The 19946-nt window shown below is 36.7% G+C and overlaps 1 pseudogene; it reads right to left on the minus strand.

Annotated features, from left to right (window-relative positions):
• Positions 1-12215: 12215 nt before the first annotated feature.
• LOC114034925 lies at positions 12216-12963 on the minus strand (annotated as a pseudogene).
• Positions 12964-19946: the final 6983 nt, after the last annotated feature.

Raw genomic sequence — 19946 nt, forward strand, 5'->3', positions numbered from 1 at the left:
CTTTAATAGGCATAAAAGGGTAGAAATGGGAGGGAGGGTGTCAGGTAAAAGGTAATTAATTCCAATGGTCTTCATATCTTTGTGCTATACATATGCAGTTTAATGCCATCTATGATTAATCACTGATTTGGAGCTTTTTTAGGCAACAAGGGTTAACGGCCTGGTAGTCCCTAAAGGCAGTAAAACATGACAAAATGATATCAGCTTACCCTTGGAAAGGTATTTGATTTGATTTTTAAATCAACAATAGAATTTTATGGAATTTCACTTAACTATAATCCCAGCAGTTTGTTTCCCTGAATCATAATGAACACTGTCAATGGTATTGGTGGTTTCAGTACTTTTCTAAAGAGTTGATCATTATGGCAACAGAACACACATTTCAAAAATAGTTGGTCACACATCTCTCAACATGTTATTTATCAACCACTTCTTGACACTCTCCCTCCTGCCTAACCCACACAACACTTATGTTCTGGTAAAAAAAAAAAAAAACATAAAAACTTAAAATTTTGCATTAAGCACTACAAATAAATCATGTCTTCTATCAGTTTTCACCAGAAATAGACTCTAAACATGGGCTTTCATGTTTTTATAGTGCTAGGCAAAATGCAACTAAACCACAGGTGCATCAGTGTGATCCAATCCATTGAATCAAAAATCAAAGTGAAATCAAGCTATTTGCTGACAACAGTTCTCCCATGACAGTGAAGATCAAGGATCCAAACAACTTTCAGTCTTCTAGTGGTACAACAGGCCACTTAGGTCTTTTTTTTTTTTTTTGCCAAATTCCACACAAAATAATAGAATCTCAGAATTGGAAGAGACCTTAAAGGTCCTGTGGTACAACTCACATCTGATGTATGAATCCCTGTTGTGATATCTTGACAAATCCAGCCTCCAGTTGAAGACTTTCAAAAATGGAGAATTCATCAAATTAGCCCATTCTGCTTTTGAACAGCTCTGAAAATGGGCAAGTTTTCTTTATGTAGAGATAAAATTTGTCTCCTATTAACTTCCACCCACTGATCCTACTTTTGCCCTTTAAGGCCAAGCAGAAAAAATCTAATCACTTTTTCATATGACAGTCCTTTATATGCTTGAGGGCGACTATTATTATGTCCCCTCAATCATTTCTTCTTTGGGATAAATAGCGCTACTTCATTTAACTAGTCTTTGGCATAGTTTTGAGTCTTCTCATGGTCATAGTATGGCTCTTCTGAAGTAGTTTGTCAATGTCCTTTATAAAATCTACCAAGGGGGCAATTAGGTGGCACAGTGGATACAGCACTGGCCCTGAAGTCAGGAGGACCTGAGTTCAAATCAGGCCTCAGAACAAACACTTGACACTTACTAGTTGTGGGACCGTGGGCAAGTCACTTAACCCCAGTTGCCTAAAAATAAAAAAAAATTAAAAATAAAAAAAAATCTGCCATGAAGAATAAGACACAAGATTCCAGAAATGGGTTGACATGGCAGACTACAGTGGAACTAACCCATTCTTTCTTTTGTATGTAGTATTTTATTAATTTGGCCTTGACTGAGTGTCTTATCTTACTATTGATTGATATGAGTTTTTATTCTACCCCTTATCCTTTCCATGTGAATTATCATGCAGTACAACAATATTTTTTTTCTGTTTTGTTTTGTTTTGTTTTTTGGTGAGGCAATAGGGGTTAAGTGACTTGTCCAGGGTCACACAAATAGTGAGCATCATATGTCTGAGGCCAGATTTGAACTCAGGTCCTCCTGACTCCAAAGCCAGTGCTGTATCCACTGCACCACCTAGCTGCCCTATAACCGTAATTTTTAAAAGATGATCTTGCAGTTTTAAATATTGTAAGCAGTAACCAAATTCTAGTTAATATTTTTATAGAGTCTGGTCTCAGAGAGAGAAGCCGGATATCAAAAAGAGTTCTATCCAAAGAGCATAGCAAATATAAATACATGTCAGGAAGAATCTCTAACTGTTCAACTTTCTTCATGGGAATGCTAAGTGCTCTCATTTTTCTCACATTAATGGTTACCATCTGTATGGTTAAGTTAAGAGCAAGCAATAAAGATTTGGTCACATCAGTATAGCATGGGAAGAGGTAGTGAGAAAAAGAGATGGGGTGGTGTGCTGGGAAATTTAGTGAGGACTCAACATAAAAGCAAAGAGTCAAGTAACATACTTTCAGCAGGTAATAAATTGCTACTTTCATCTTCCAAAGTTATAGAGGGTATATAAACTACAGTAGTCATCAGGCCCACTAAATATGCTGTGAGCAATTACTGGTGTAACAGCCTTCTCACTGCCATCAGCTTTCTCTCTTATAGCACTGGCCTCTCTCATAGGGTGTCAAGACACTCTGACCTGCTGGACATGAAGGGTTGAAGTAAGAAAAGGAATTTCAGAGATGGGAACATGGGTAGATCTTGCTCTTTTCTGTTGCATTGTTTCAAATCTTTTGCTGTAATTGGAAGGCATATTCTGATTCTTCTAATCCCTTGGTCTAGCCTCATATATGTCTATTACATTCTCTTTCATAGGCATCCAAATCACCTTTTTAACATTACCTGTCTTCTTTACTTTCCCAACAAAAAAGGGAGGTAAGAGAAAGATAAAGAAAGGGATAAAGTTGCTGCTTGGGATAAACATGGTGATACTAGATGATGGAGAGAAAGCAGAAATACTCAACTCTTCTTTTGCTTCTGTTTTCTCTGCCAAGAAGAATTATCTTCAAGCTGTGCAATCTAGAATAAAAATTGTCAAAAGGAAAAACTCAAGGTAAGTTCAAAGGGAAAGCTCATAGTAAATGAGGAGGCAATTAAAGAGCACCCAGTAGCTTTCAAGAGAGCACTGGATGATAGTACTGTTGACTGGAGCCCACTGAACTATTGGTCCCAAAGAATGGTAATGAACAGATTCATGTCATATTGGAAATAAGCCTCCAGTTTGCCCCAGAGATTCCTCTTTGGTCCTATGCTGTTCAACATTCTTATCAATAACTCTGATGAAGAATAGATGGTATGCTTCCCAAATTTATGGATGACATGAAATTTTGAAGGATAACTAACACACTGAACAATAGAGTCAGGATTCAAAAAGCTATTCATAGGTTAGAATGATGGGTTAAGTTTAATAACATGACATTTAATAAAAATAACTATATAGTCCTACATTTGGGACCAAAAACACAATGGCTAAGAATGAGGCAGATGTGACTAGACTACAGTTCATGTGAATAACATTTGAACCACAAGCTCAATGTGCAATCAATGGTATGATACAGCAGTACAAAAAAAAAAGATGCAACTTTAAGCTGTTCAGAATAAGGGAGATTATACTCCCTCTATATTCTGCTCTGGTCATAATAGATCTTGGGCAATATTCAGTTCTATGGAATATATTGTAGGAAAAACATTAATAACCTGAGCCTTAGTTCCCTTATTTGTAAAATGGAAGAACTGAACCAGATAATTCCTAAGGTTTCTTACAGCCCCCTCTAAATGTACTATTCTACAATCATACTATGCTGGAGTACATCCAGAGGAAAGAAGCCATAGAGAAGAGATCTGAAACTATGCCACATAATTATCAGTTGATTAAATTAGGGATATTTAGCCTAATTTCAATATGTGGAACTGTGAGGGTAGGGAAGGGTGGCAGTCATCATCAAGAATTTTAAGGGTTGTCATTTGAAAGAAGAATTAGACTTGTTTTATTTAGACCCAGAGGGCAAAATTAAGAGTGAGTAGAAGCAAATTTTATCTCAAGGTAAAGAAAAACTTTCTAACAATGAGGATTGTCCAAAAATGAAATAACCTGCCTCAACAGTTAGTGTGTTCCCCACGCAGCCAACACTCAGAGGCTGGATGACCAAAAGACATATATGTATTGGACTGTAAGAATTCTAGGATTTTTCCAGCTCTGACACTGTATCCTGAAACATCTACTGCTTCTTGCTAAATTCTATCCTTTGCAGCAGGAAATTAGACTGAGCTCTCATCACAATAAACATTAAGTGACAACTATTTTTATTCTAACTTGGATATTCATACAGAGCTTTAGTAAAAGAGAAGAATCTGTGCCAAGACAATAGAGCCTCTCCCTCAAAGAATTCTCTACTAGCCAAAAGAACAACAGAAAATACAGGGTCATGTCCAAAATTTTGGGGAAAGGGGTAAGAATCCAGGAGAACAGCCAGGATGCTAAGTTTCATGTAAACCAAGGAAAACTTTGGAACCTCTTGATTTCATTGTCATCAGCTGCCCTATTTAGGGCAAGAATAGTTCACAATTTTTTAAAAATGATTCACTATTCCCACCTAAAGAATGCTCACATGTAGGGGGGGAAAACTGTATTGTCTTCCGTCAACTCAGTAAATAACTATTCATCCTGATAAATGATTAGATGCAATATCAATTCAATTCAGCAAGCACTTTCAAGTACCTACCATATTTAAGGCACTGTGCTGGTGCTAGGGATACAAAGAGAAAAAAGAAACAGTTCCTGGTCTCAAAGAGCTTATGTGTACATGGCAGCAATCTTCAACAGGATTGGTAAGTTCTGTATGACATGTGTCCTGAATAGACAATGAAGATACTGATTGGTATAAGTGCCATACTCAAAAACAATCAGGGAAAATCATGTTACTATTTGGGAATAGTTATGTTTTGAGGGCTTAAGTTGTTATGACAACAATAGAGTCACCAGCCAGATTCAAAATGGTACTGCCAATTTAGGGATTTTGATTGTTCCAATCACTTAGAGCAGAGTATTCAATTTAACAGTTCAGGACGAGCTCAGTTCCAACAGTTTATAGACTCAGAATTCCCAAATACTGGAGGAAATGACATAAACATGATAAAGTCATAATCTAAGTGAATAGGAAGAAGAGGAGGCAGGAAGGAGGCCAAAATCCAGATAATGGAATATTATCACTCCAAAAGTTCATTTGACTTCATCCAAGAGGGATTTGTCAATTTAAAGTTTTATCAACACAGTATTTCATTAAAATCTAGGTACTAGGCAAGAGTTTCAAATAATGTAAGTTCCTTGGTATTTACAGAGCATGATATAGTCTTTGGAAGGATTATTTTCATATTCAGAGCATGTTTTATTACAGTTGTTTGTGTTGGAGTTTGGCCTTGATAATTATAACAATAACTCTCAAGAGCTGAAAGAAGGAATTTATATTCTTTTATAAAGTTCATTTAATTATGTCTACAGACACCAAGTTTATGTTGGAGCAGAAATGCAGCTGTTGGAGTTTTCTAAATTAAATTACTATAATTTATGTATCTATTAAAAGTTAATCCCCCCCTGATTTTTTTTCCTTTGGTGGTGGTAGTTCCTTTCTGTATCTTTTTCTGCACTTCAATCTTTGACACCAAAAACATAACTAATACACATTCCGTTTGACCTCAGTTATGTACTGACTGCTTTCCTTAGAGGAGATCTGTATTTATACAATATTTTCAGAATGTGAGACTTCAAAGGTGTGTGTGTGTGTGTGTGTGTGTGTGTGTATTGTGCATATGTACAAGTGTTTGTGTTTAGAAAGTAAAATGCTTGGCCCAAGAACTTATCCCCAGGGGAATATAGTTCAGGCATCTAGGCTTCATGATGAGCTCAGTCCCTTCCGACTCCACAGAAATAAGATGAAGGGACTAAATAGCATAAAACAAACCTCTCACTGGGCCTTAGGATTCTCCTGATCATGAGGTCTGATGAGATGGGAAGGAGGATGCTGAACATTGCTAAACAATCATATTCTCACTTCTCATTTACTTCTTGTGATTACCTTCTGATAATAACTTGATGAATGCTACCATCCAGAGCTCTCTTTAACCATTCTGAAGCCTAGGTCAAGTACCATAAAACAAGATAGAGGAAGTCCTCGGATTAGATTAGATATATCATTCAAGCATTTACTATACTGTGCACTAGGCACTATACGAAATCTTGGTAATACGGGAAGACTACATACGAAAGGGAGCTGGAAAAGAGGAGTAGTCTTGAGACTGGGGTTAAATTACATTAGAAGTGAGTATGGCTGCATAGGTACTTCCCCAAATGGAGGGCCCAGGGAGGCCACAGGACTGGATGGATACATTACCAGACATCTGTGAAAAGGCTGCTGAGGTGGAAGTAGCAAAGTCAAAGTTGTTAGAGGGTGAGCCAGATGAGAAGTTAGAAATAAACTTCTAAAGACAAATTTAATTGAGGAGAGATGGGTTAGGAAGAGCTCTGATCTAGGGACAAAAAGCCATGTAGGTAGAGACCCATGGGTCCCATCATGTTGCTACTAGTGAGATCACTGAAGGGATGGGCTAAGGAGGAGCTGGGGAGCCTGAGGAGTGGTCACACCAGGTTGGGGGAGGAAACATACCATCTACAGGCTTCCTATTTTAACTAATTATTCTTGCTAAGTGCTAATTAAGCTCAGTTGTTTCTGCCTCTAAATTTCAGTACCCTGGGACAAATCTCTCACTATTCTGCCCTAGCTATACCTCTGTTTGTATCACTAAATACAAATCACCAATTTTTTTTTTCTGGCCTTAGAAGGTCCTTACAACAAGCCTTCTCCAGGAAAAGGAAGAGATAGGTATGTCCCAAGAACCACACAATATTAGATCTGGTAAGGACCTTACAGATTGTCTTGTCCAACTTCCCCTCATTTTAATAGAAAACTGAGGCCTAAGGAGGTGGAGTGAGTTGCCTAAGATCACATAGCTAATAAATAACAGGAATTCAAATTCAATTATTTTTACTTCAAATGCAAGATTCTGCCTATCCCTTAAAAAGAACCTCTTCATTCGGAGTTGGTTAAGGGAAGAGATCATTTCACCATATAGGCAGGCAGGCTCTCTCTCTCTCTCTCTCTCTCTCTCTCTCTCTCTCTCTCTATTTCTCTTTTGCCCCTCTTCCGTCCTTGCCACCTTTCCTCTCTCTCCCTCCTTCCCTTTCACTTTTTCTCTGTCTGTCTCTGTCTGTCTCTTCTCATAAATTGACTGCTCTTGGCTCCATATTATTGCCAGAGCAATATTCCTAGCACACTTCCTACTCCATGGCAAAAACCGAAAAGTAGAGCATTCCTCCAACGACGCTGTTCACAAACCATCCATACCTGTATATCATGTGAGACTCTTGTCGATGTGCTCCCATAAGTTCACCACAGTGGGCTCACCCAACATAATGGGAACTTTTATTGCCTTTTTTCCATTTTTCAAAGACATCAATGGACCATGCAAGCTAATGGAACACGCAGGCTATCAGTTATCCTTCATTCTCATCACATAACCAACCCATCTTGTGTTTTGATTGTATATTTCTTTGGTAACATCCTTTACCATGAATTTTATTCACAGTTTCTTATTGTATACACAACATTCTGCAAATATCCATCATAAACCTCTCCATTGTCCTCTAAATGATGCTCTTTTAAGTTCTCCTTAGATGCTAGTGTTGCATGACTTGCTGCCAGAGGAAGGGACTAACACAATGGGCCTATGTTTTAGGGAAAAGTTGGGGGTCTTTAGAAGAGCTTTGTAATTTCCCAAAGGCAATCTATCTCCACTTCCTATTTAGTTAATTTAGATGGTTATCCATTTGTAGTATCTGTCCAAGATTTTATATATACACACACACATATAGATAATATATATACATGCTATATATATGTATATCAATGTGTATGTATGGATTGGTTATTATCTGAATATATAGCTTGTATACACACACACACACACACACACACACACACACACACAGATGGAAAAGCTTTATTTGTATTTCTTCCCTAATACTCATTTCAAAATACCTTGAAAAGACAACTGTTTCATCCTAAGAATATGGAACGTCAATACCCATATCTTTAACTCTAGGCTGTTCTTTGAACCAAATTATAGAGAAACAAAGGTACATAGTCAGCATAAAGAAGCAACCTTTTGAAAAATGAAGTCTTTTTAAAAAATATTTCCGGGACAGGCTTATCCTAGGGAAAGATCAACAATGACAAGCAAGCAGGAAAAAAATGTAGTCCAAGAACAGCTTTACCACACATCTTCTCCTTGAACAAAAAGGTAAATGTCATATTTAGGTTGAAAAAGTTTCAGTGTTAATGGTCAATTGAAAGTGCAAGGAAGAAAAAAAAACCAACCAACATTTCTAGAGTTTCCCAAATTAATCACTGATATTTGGGTAGATCTGTGGCACTGCCTCCATTAGTTATTCAACCCTTGTCTCAAGCTATCATCTTATAGTTCTCCTTCTGTTCACAGCCAGGCTCTAAGAAAAGCTGTCTTCATTCATTGGTTCTGCTTCCTCACCTCCCACTCAAGTCTTAACCCTTTTCAATATGCCATTTAACCCTACCACTTCACTGAAACTATTCTTTCCCAGGTTCTCAGCAAACTTTTAATTGCTATATTTCATGGCCTTGTCTCAGTTCTCATCTTTCCCAATCCTTCTGTAGCTTTTGACATTGTTGACCAATTCAATTTAATTCAATCAACATTTATTAGGTGCCTACCATTTAAAAGACCCTGGGAAAACAAAGACAGAATACAAGTAGTCCCTAACCTCAAAGTGTTGCTGTAAATTCCCATCTATTCCCATGAGCCTCTGAAACTCAACAGCATCTAAAACAGAATTCATTATCTTTTCCTCCCAACCCACCCAACCCAACCCTCCTCTAAACTTCTCTATTACTGTTTTTCTAATATTTTATTTTTCCAATTACATGTGAAAAAAATTTACACACACACACATATATACATAATACACAGACACACACACACATACACAGACAGACATATATATTCTAAATTTTGAGTTCCAAACTCTCTCCTTCCTTTTCTCTTTCCCCTCTCCTCCCCTCTGATGGATAAGGCAAGTAATTTGATGTAGGTTATTCATGTACAGTCATATAAAACATTTCCATATTAGTCATTGTGAAAGAAAACAGGCCGAAACAACAACAAGAAACCAAAAAATAATGTTTAAGAAAACCAAGTATGGGGACAGCTAGGTGGCACAGAGGATAGAGCACTGGCCCTGGAATCAGGAGGACCTGAGTTTGAATCCAGCTTCAGACACTCACTAGCTGTGTGACCCTGGGCAAGTCACTTAACCATGATTGCCTAAAAAAAAAAAAAATAGTATGATTCAATCTGCATTCAGACTCCAACAGTTCTTTCTCTAGAGGTGAATAACATTTTTCATCATAAGTCCTTCAGAATTGCATTAGGTCATTGTACTGCTGAGAATAGTTGATTATTTTATAATATTGCTATTACTATGTACAATACTCTGGTTCTGCTCACTTCACTTTGCATCAGTTCATATGAGTTTTCCCAGGTTTTTCTGAAAGCATCCTGCTCATCATTTCTTATAGCACAATAGTATTTCATCACAAAAATATACCACAGTTTGTTCAACCACTCCTCAATTGATGGGTATCCCCTAAATTTCCAATTCTTTGCCACCACAGAAAGAGCTACTACAAATATTTTTGTATAAATAGGTCCTTTTCCTTTTTAAAAAAATTTCTTTGTGATATAGACCTAGTAGTGATATTGCTGGATCAAAGGGAATGCATAGTTTTATAGCCCTTTGAGCATAGTTCCAAATTCCTCTCCAGAGTGGTTGGATCACTTCACAAATTTACTAACAGTGCATTAGTGTCCCAATTTTCCCACATCCATTCGATCATTTGTCATTTTTCTTTTCTGTCATATTAGACAATCTCATAGATGTGAGGTGGCCTCAGAATTGTTATAATTTGTATTTCTTTAATCAATTTAATTTGCATTTCTCTGATCAATTGTGATTTAGAGCATTTTTTATATGACTGTAGATAGCTTTGATTTCTTCTTCTGAAAACTGCCTGTTCATATCCTTTGACCATTTATCAACTTGGGAATGAATTGTATTCCTATAAATTTGATTCAGGTCTCTATATATTTAAGAAATGAAGACTTTATCAGAGAAACTTGCTGAAAAATCACTCCCCAGTTTTCTGTTCTCCTTCTAATCTTGGTAACATTGGTTTTGTTTGTGTAAAAACTTTTTAATTTAACATAATCAAAATTTTCCATTTTATATCCCATAATGCTCTCTATCACTTGTTTGGTCATAAATTCTACCCTTTTCCCTAGATCTGACAAGTAAACTATTTCATGCTCCCTAATTTGCTTAAGGTATCACCCTTTATGTCTAAATCATGCTATTCACTCTGCTATCCACTTCTGTCTTATGGATGAGTTCATTCCATTCACATTTACAGTTCTGATTACTGTGTATTTCCCTCCATCCTATTTTTTTCTCTTGTTTATCCTTCTCTCTCTCTCTCTCTCTCTTTCCTTTCATCCTGGCCCTCCTCAAAAGTGGTTTATTTCTGACCACTGCATCGCCCAATCCTCCCTCCCTTGGATCAGACCCCTTCACTTATCCCCCTCCCCTCCTACTTCCCTGTAGGACAAGAGATTTCTATACTGATTATTTATGTTATTCCCTCTTTGAGCCAATTCCAGTGAAAGTAAACTTCAATCATTGTTCACCACCACTATCACCAATCTTCCCCTCCACTGTAAAAGCTCTTTTGTGCCTCTTTTATGTGAGATAATTCACTCCACTTTGCCTCTCCCCTCTCCCGAGGTATCTTTCTTCCTGATCCTTTAATTTAATTTTTTTAGATATCATCCCATCATAGTCAATTCACATCTATAACCTCTGTCTATGTATATTCCTTCTAACTGCTTTAATAATGATAAAATTCTTAGGAGTTACAAGTATCATCTTCCCATGTAAGAATATAAACAGTTTAACCCCATTGAATCCATTATGATTTCTCTTTCCTGCTTATCTTTTTTATGTTTCTCTTCAGTCTTGTATTTGAAAGTCAAAATTTCCATTCAGCTCTGGTATTTCCATCAGGAATTCTTGAAAGTCCTCTATTTCATTAAATATCTATTTTTCTTTCCTCTGAAGGATTATTCTCAGTTTTGCTGAGTAGGACTGATTCTTGGTTGTAATCCTTTGCCCTCCAGAATATCATATTCTACGTCCTCTGATCTTTAAAGTAGAATCTGCTAAATCTTGTGTGATCCTAACCACAGCTCTCTGATATTTGAATCATTTCTTTCTCACTGCTTGCAATATTTTCTCCTTGATCTTGGAGCTCTGGAATTTAACTGCAATATTCCTAGGAGTCTTCATTCTGGGATCTCTTTCAGAGAATGATCAATGGATTCTTTCCATTTTTATTCATCCCTCTGGTTCTAGGATATTAGGGCAGTTTTCCTTAATAATTTCTTGAAATATGATGTCTAGACTCTTTTTGATCATGGCTTTCAGATAATCAAATAAATCTTAAATTATCTTTCCTTAGTGGCAGCTAGGTGGCACAGTGGATAGAGCACCAGCCCTGGAGTCAGGAGGACCTGAGTTCAAATCCGGCCTCAGAACAAATACTTGACACTTACTAGTTGTGTGACCCTGGACATGTCACTTAACCCCAATTTAAAAAAAAATTATCTTTCCTTGTCCTATTTTCCAGGTTAGTTGTTTTTCCAATGTGATATTTCACATTTTCTTCTATTTTTTCATTCTTTTGATTTTGTTTTATTGTTTCTTGATGTCTCCTGGAGTCATTAGCTTCCATTTGCCCAATTCTAATTTTTAAGGAATTATTTCCTCTAGTGAGTTTTTGTACCTCCTTTTCCATTTGGGCAATTCTACTCTTTAAGTTATTCTTTTCTTCACTGAATTTTTGTACCTTTTTTTTCCATTTGGCCAATTCTGCTTTTTAAAAAGTTGTTCTCTTCAATGGATTTTTGTGCCTCTTTTACCATTTGGTCTATTCTATTTTTTAAGATGATACTTCCTTCAGTATTTTTTTGTGCTTCCTTTACCAAACTGTTGATTCTTTTTTCATGATTGTCTTGCATTTTTTAATTTCCCCAATTTTTCCTTTATCTCTCTTACCTTATTTTTAAAATCTTTTTTGAAGTCTTCCAGGAATTGGGGGGGGGGGGGTAGAATAGCCTGAGACCAATTCACATTTTTCTTTGAGGTTTTACATGTAGCTGTTTTGACATTGTTGTCTTCTGAATTTGTAGGGGTGGGGTTGGGGGTAGGGGAGAGATTAGTTTTAATTTATTTTAAATATACAGAGAAATATTTTCACAAGTTTGTTTGAGTTCTTAGACAAATTCATATAAATTACTTAGAGGCCTAATTGCACACCAAAACCAGGTCCTTTGGGTGGCTCAGTCAAAGATGTAAGACCACCAACTGGCTCACAAGAGAAACATCCATTCCTTGGTCCAGGTTTTGGAACATTGCCCATTTTCAGCTCATCAATTATCTCTTCAATATCCTTAGGTGTCAAATCTTCCTAGTAATTACCATTTATTTGAACCATTGATGCATTTACACAGGCACCGAAACATTCCACTTCTATTAGCATGAAAAGCTTGTCAGGTGTAGTTTCTCCAACCTTAATACCAAGCTTTTTCTGAATGGTCTCCAGTATGCTGTCAGAATCTTGAAACATACAAGGTGCAGTGGTGCAGACTTGAATATGATACTTTCCAAATGGCTTTTGATTATACATTGTGTAAAAAGTTGCTACTTCATATACTCTCATTGGAGGTACTTGTAAAATTTCAGCAACTTTGTTCATGGCAGAGATGGGCAACCATCCATTCTGCCTTTGGGTAAGTCCAGTACTGGAAACACAGCTGCTGCTTTATGTCCCTCTGGATAATTCTTTACAATTGCTTCTATCCTCTTGTAGTTTTCTGGTGTGAAATCAAATGGAGTATCTGGGTTATTTTCAGGAGTATCTCTGTGCACAAATAAGGCTCCTCCAGTTTCACTTTGCACAGCTGTTTTGTGTAAGCATCTCTTCTGTCCCTCCTGTGGGTGACGAGACTGGTGGCCCCCACCTGGAGCGAGAAGGAGAGAAACATGGTGGCTCAGATTCTTTGGCTTCCCTCAGCTGAGTCCAAATCCACAGGCATCTGAGTTTGTGTTTTAATCTTCCCTGTCTCCATAGTAACTTTCCACAGCCAGGTCTTTTCACTCTAGAACTTTGTCCCAGAACCATATATGGGCAATGCAACAGCATTCTGCACCCAGTGCCAGCAAAGGGTTCCCTGTACTCTTCCACCGACCAGTCGTTGAACCCCTTACTGTCCATGGGCTGAGAGCTCCAGAAGCCACTGCTGTCACCAATTTAGTCACCCTTGAGGCCTGTTTTTGGCTTTCCTAGGTATAACTGCACTCTACTCTCACCCCAATGAGACAGACCTTTCCTGCCAATCTTCTAAGTTGTCTTGGGTTGAAAAATTGTTTCATCTTGGTTTTTTTTGTTGGTTCTGCCACTTCTGAATTCATTTTGCGGCATTACTTTAACATTGTTTGAAGGGGAATTTGGAAGATCTCAGTCAAGTACTTGCCTTTACTCCACCATCTTGGCTATGCCCTTCTTTCTCTATTACTATTGAGGGCTCCTCTATCCTTCTAACCATCTTCAATTGCAAACTCCAACCTCAGAATCATCCTCAATTTTTCATTCTCCCTCTGCCTATATCAAATCAGTTACTAAGTCTTGTCAATTCTATTTTCCCAACATTTCTTGTGTCTATCCCCTTCTTGATACTCATATGATCATCACTTTAGTCCAATCCCTCTTCACATATCACTTGAACTGTTGTAATAAGCCTAATTTCCATTCCCTCACCTCTGTAATGTATGCTACACAGGCCTGCCAAAATAATCTTCCTAAAGCAAACCTATTTTTAGGTAAGTGTAGTTTAGTTTAGCTCTCTCTTTCCTCTAATTACCTTATATTTACTTATCTGTATACATGATGTATCTCCAAATAAAATGTAGTTTTCCTGAGTGCATCTTTGTATTCTCAGCACTTAGAATAGTGCCATGCACATAGTAGATGCTTAATAAATGCCTTTTGAGTTGGTCAGATAATAAGTAATCCATAACTTCTTATGCTAGGGATTTTTGTTCATGCCCTTCCATAAAAGGATTATAGAGGATCTATTAAATATACTGGAAGCTTTTCTTTGAGTCTTTTAATATTTCATGAATGCCAGTGTAACAATAGGTTGTCTGTTACCTCTCCTTTCAACACATAACTAGCTCATATCCTTTTCCAGTTATCATGTTCTTGATAATATGTTTTATACCTCTTCTCTCATTTAAGCTATTACTGATAAGATGGTGAAACCTACTTACACCTACTATGAATCTTTTCTTTGAACTTTGGGTGAAATGAAATTTTGATTTGTTTAAAATAATGATGTTTCTGGATTCACAGTCCTATAGTCTCCCTGGGAGAATACTGGTGCTTAAAAAGAAAGATGAGCTTTTGAAATAGCAAGTAGCTTGGGATTCTTGAAAAGGGCTGCTCGTTTTCACAAACATAAAGCAATTCACATCTCTCTTCTTATTTAATTCAAAGGCCAGTTCATTGTCCTTCTGCAATGTCCAAGACACATCTATAAATGGATTGACTAAATGGCTGCCCATGCATCTGTATGACATCACCTGAGTTACATGCAGTTTTCATCCACTTAGGGTTTTCCCATATGGTTATACAGTTGATCTCTTTTGAAAGATCACATGGAATTGAGTGAGGACGTGCTATAGTACCCTAGAACTTGACACAATCAGTAGATTTAATGCAAACAGGAGCATTTAGAAACTCTAGAAATTTATGGGAAATAACTTCCATTGACACTTCAAACAGCATATAGGAATCACAGATTTAGAGCTGGAAGGGATCTTAGAAATCATAGTGCAACCTTTGACCCTCATTTTAAAAACGAAGAAAACCTTTATGATTTATGAATGTCACAGATTTAGAGCTGAAAGGGACTTTAAGGGCTACCTAGTCCAATCCTCTCATTTTATAGATGAGGAGACTGAGTCCTGGAGAGATTGAGTGACTTGCCCAAAGTCACACAGAAAGTATATGGCAGGGCTAGGATTTTAATCCATATCTTCTGATTCAAAACCCATCACACTTTCCACTCTACTATGTTCCATTATTAACAAGCAACAAAGCTGAGATTTGAACCAGGTCCCCCAACTGCAAAATCAACAATCTTTCCATCTCATGACACTCCCTCTATGACACTGGCAAACACCATTTCTGAACATTTATTTCCCTTTTTTATTCCTTGCTTGATATCAATAAGAGAATGAGTGAACAAAATTGTCTCTGTGGTTGTACCTATCAGGGACTCTTGTGAGTATTTTTCAAAATTTATTTTCTCTTATTCTGAACTTGACAAACATCATATACATTTGAAAATACAAAGAACATAAAGAGATTATAGGTGAAACTGTAAATCTATATTATATACAGCTTGTTTTTTAAGCATTTAATAAATTCAACACTTTAGTTCCAAAGCTGTTCTACTTGTCTCTGTCTCCCTCCAAATTTCCTTATGTTTTCTTCTGTGCATTTTAAAAATGTTTCATTGATGCTCTTTTCTACTTTTTCTTTTTCACAACACTATTGATAGGCCTTCTCTCTTTTCACTCCTCAACAATAAAAAACCTTCCTTATGAAAAATAAACATAGTGAAGCCAAAAAAGTCCAAATGTTGGCCGTGTCTGAAATATGTCTCATTTTACATTACTAGTCCATCACTTCTCTGTCAGGAAGTGGAAAACATGCTTCATCATTATCTGTCTTCAGGAAATCAGAATTGGTCATTGAATTGATTAGAGTTCTTAAGACTTTCAAAATTGTTTTTCTTTACAATGGCATAGTTATTGTATAAAATTATGTAGGATCTTAGCATATTAATGAGGGAGATCTTGTTGAAAGGGAACTGCATTTTGTTTCATCAGGTCAAGTGCATTTTCTGCAGTCAACTGGTATCTTATATTTTTTCTCTAAGATAACTAGGTCACTAGGAAGATATATCATCTACTGTAGAATAAGGATCATAGATTTTGACCTATAAAGGAGATAATCTAGTCCCACCCAAATCATTTGCAAAATTTTGCCTATTCCTCACCACAAAGAGATCAAAGAAAGAGGAAAAGGACCCATAAGTACAAAAATATTTACAGCAACTCCTTTCAAAGTAGCAAAAAAAATTAAAACTAAGTGGGACAACTACCTATTGGAGAATGGCTAAACAAATGATGGTCTGCGAATATAATGAAATATTATTACACCATAAGAAATGATAAAATAATGAAATGGCAGTTTCAGGAAAAGCTGGGAAGACCTGAATGAATTGATTCAAAGTGAAGCAAGAAGAACCAAGAGAATAATTTATACAATATAAACACTGTAAATACAAATTGAAAGACTTAAGCACTCTCATCAATGCAAATGACTAATCATGCTTCTAGGGATGAGGCACACATGCTACCTACATCCTGATAGGTGGTAGACTCAAGATGCACAATGAGACATATATTTTTTGGACATGGCCAATGTGGGAATTGTTTTATTTGATTATGCATAGTTGTTACACATGTTTTAGCATTTTGGGTTTGTTTGTTTTTGCAATGGAAGGAAATGAAGAGAGAAAGGGAAAAAAATGCATGGTACTAAACAAAAAGTGAACAAAAAGCCTGCCTGTTCTTATCACATTTTCATTAAGGCTAACTTTGATGTATGCTTAGACTGCTCTCATATTTTACAGATGGGAAGTAGGCATATGGGTCATTAGTTCCTAATGTCTTCTCAATTGCCTTTATTTAGTTAATAATAAAATCTGTGATCTTTTGCATTTTTTTAAAATCTCTTTGAGAGAGGTAGAAAATGAATCCCTGAATGCTTTTAAAATCATGTAGTCTGGAGCACGAATTTCTTCTTTGTACATTTGATCAGGTCCAGTCATTCTTTCCAGTTTCATCATCTTATGTCATTTCTACTTCTTTATATTGAGTTTTGATGCATCAGGGTCTAAATATGGGGGTTCCACTGTCATCAGTATAAGTACAGAATAATGTAGTTCCCTTTCACATTGGTCATATCGCACTTTCAGTTTCACCTATAAATTATCTCAGGATGACCCAATTTTGCTGGATTTCAGTCCAAGTGTTCTACAAACTTATATTCCCTTCCACTATTTTTCATTGTTTTGTGAGACAATACTGCTTGTAATCAAACATCATTTTCCTCCACAATGTTTCTCAAATCACCTTTTTTTTGGGTTGAGTGCTACCCTGGGCTGCTATGTTTCTCAAATTGGCAAGAAAAATAATTAAAACCTTTAGGCAGATCCAAGTTATCTTATATAGGAAAAAAAATGTGCTAAGACTGAGATGAGGAAAATACAAACTTAAAAATTAGCAATATGCAAAGATATAAAGCTTAAAAGAAATCATAAAATGAGTAAGTGATATTTTTAATAAAATTAATTTAATTAATTTAATAAAAATTTTTAAAAGACTCATAGGATTAATCCTGTGTTTCTTTAGATAAGCAGATGCAAAATGGCAATAGCCAATAGAGTCCTGGATTGGGGCTGAGAAAGATCTGGGTTAGAATCCCATCTGTCCTATCATGTGACCACAGGCAAGTCAGCTGACCTCTCTGAGCTTCAGTTTCCTTATCTATTAAATGTAGATAAAATATTTAATTTGTTCCTCAAAGGGTAGTTGTACCAGATCAAATGAGATAATTTATATGAAGCACTTTGCAAACTCTGAATCATCAGATAAATTTCAGTTATTATTAAGTGATGTTCACTACCAGATTAAGATATATGTATCATATAGAAGGAATTGATAAAAATGTTGTGAACCTGACCTCCCCCCCCCAAAAAAACCACTTTATCTGCCACTATAAAAAGCAATACAGATCACAGAAAGCCCTTATTATAAGAAAAACATGAAAGAAAAAATTTCATATATGCAGACTTGGTATAATAGGTAACTCATTTATTTTACATTATCTGAAGTCTTGAAGTAAGAAATTAACAGGCTGGAGTATACCAGCCATGTTGGCTGTCTGCATTTACTGGCACTGATGAAGTGTGATGTAACAGCCCAAGCCTGTTAACACATTGTAAATAAAACACCCAGATCCTAGGGAAAGTTAGGAGCGGAAAGCATGAACTAAGGAGATCCCTAGCCAGGGAAAACTTCTACAGTAAAAGGTGGAAAGATGAAAGAGAGGCAGTAGATGTCAACAGGTATAGCCTAGAATCAGGAAAGGAAAAGGAAAGTAAATCCACAGATAAGATTAAACTCTCAGCAGGCACAATGTTGCTGCTATAGCCTACTGCCTGCAATGGAATGGGTAGCACTACCATCTACAACTTTTGTCACTAGTTTCCTTCTCAGTCTTTTGGAAATTTTTCCCTCATGAAAGTGCACTTGTTCTGAATAGAATTAATTTTATAGCAAACTTTGCCAGGAACATGACCACTTCATAAGGCAAACGATACTCTAACATCTTAAATAACTCATTTAAACCCAAGGATATTATTTCTATAGAAATTTGTCAAATAGGCAATTGTATCATATTTTGAGAGCAAAAATTATTTCATGTTCATATTTGAATCCTCTGGACTTTGTGTGGACCCAGAGTAAACACAACAGATGTTTATCAATTGATTCATTGATACTCACCTTTCCCCACTCTTCCCCAGTCAGACAATTTTTACTCTTTTGTAGAGAATTGCTCAATCTCATACCCATCCATTCATCCTCCTAGTTGTTAGTGCCTCCCTTCCCCATGCATTAACTCTGTGTGTGTATGTGTATGCACAACTCTCTTGTACATGTTATCTCACAGAGAGAATATAAAAGGCTTCAAGGGCAGGGTGTGTTTTATTTTTGTCTTTGCATCCTCGTACCTAGCACAATGCTTAACATATGATAAGCACTTAAATGCTTGTTGATTGATCTTGTATCCAAAGTCAGTTTCAAACCTGAAGGAATCCCCTTGAGCTATTTAACCTAGTGTAGCAAAGAGCAACCTGGTCTGGAAATGAGGAGAACAAAGATGTTATTCCAGCTCTGCCACTAACCAGTTGTGTGTCCTTAGGCAGGACATCACACCTTTCTTGGACTTCATTTTTCTAATCTAAAAAAAATAAGGAGTTCATACTACATAGGATGTGAAGGGGAGAGGAGAAGAAAGAGCCAAAAGAGATTCTGAATAGACTAACCTAGGTAACTAGGAGCATGGTGGTGCCATTGAAAGAAACAGAGAAGTTGGGAGGAGGACCACAATTTGGAGGGAAAATGAGGAATTCCATTTCAGATATGTTTTTGTAGAACTGATGATACGCCCTATGCTTACTTTCCTATCCTTTGCTGTATGATCCAGCTCTGGAGAATCCCTATTCATGCCTATCAAGAACTTATATCAAGAAAAGAAGGTCTAGGACCATCTTAACTCTTTCTTTATCACCTCAAGTCAAGTGAGCAGTTCTGATAGATAAGAAATGGGAAAATAGAATACTAAGAGCAGTGATGATATTCATTTGATCGTTACTGAATCTTTTCATCTCTCCCATACCAAGTTCTTTCCCATACCTTTCCCATACTGTTGTTTAGTCATTTGCAGTTGTGCCTGACTCTTCATGACTCCTTTTGGGGTTTTCTTGGCAAACATACTGGAATGGTTTGCCATTTTCTTCTCCAGCTCATTTTTATAGATGAGGAAACTGAGGCAAACAGGATTAAGGGATTTGCCCAGGGTCACACAGCTAGTAAGTGTCTGAGGCCAGATTTGAAATCAGGTCTTCCTGATTCCAGGGCTGGCACCACTGTGCCACCCACTTGCCCCTTTCCCATAACTAGCACAGTACTTTATATGCAGCAGGCACTTAACAAATGTTTATTGAGTTATATTATCACAGTTATGACCATATTGCAGAATACAACACATATTCCCTGTGTAGTATACAATAACTTTATAACTAAAAGTAAACTATCAGGTTTTTTTTTT

This window comes from Vombatus ursinus, unplaced genomic scaffold, assembly GCF_900497805.2.
Source record: "Vombatus ursinus unplaced genomic scaffold, bare-nosed wombat genome assembly UNPS02009132.1, whole genome shotgun sequence".
In the NCBI taxonomy this organism is placed as follows: domain Eukaryota; kingdom Metazoa; phylum Chordata; class Mammalia; order Diprotodontia; family Vombatidae; genus Vombatus; species Vombatus ursinus.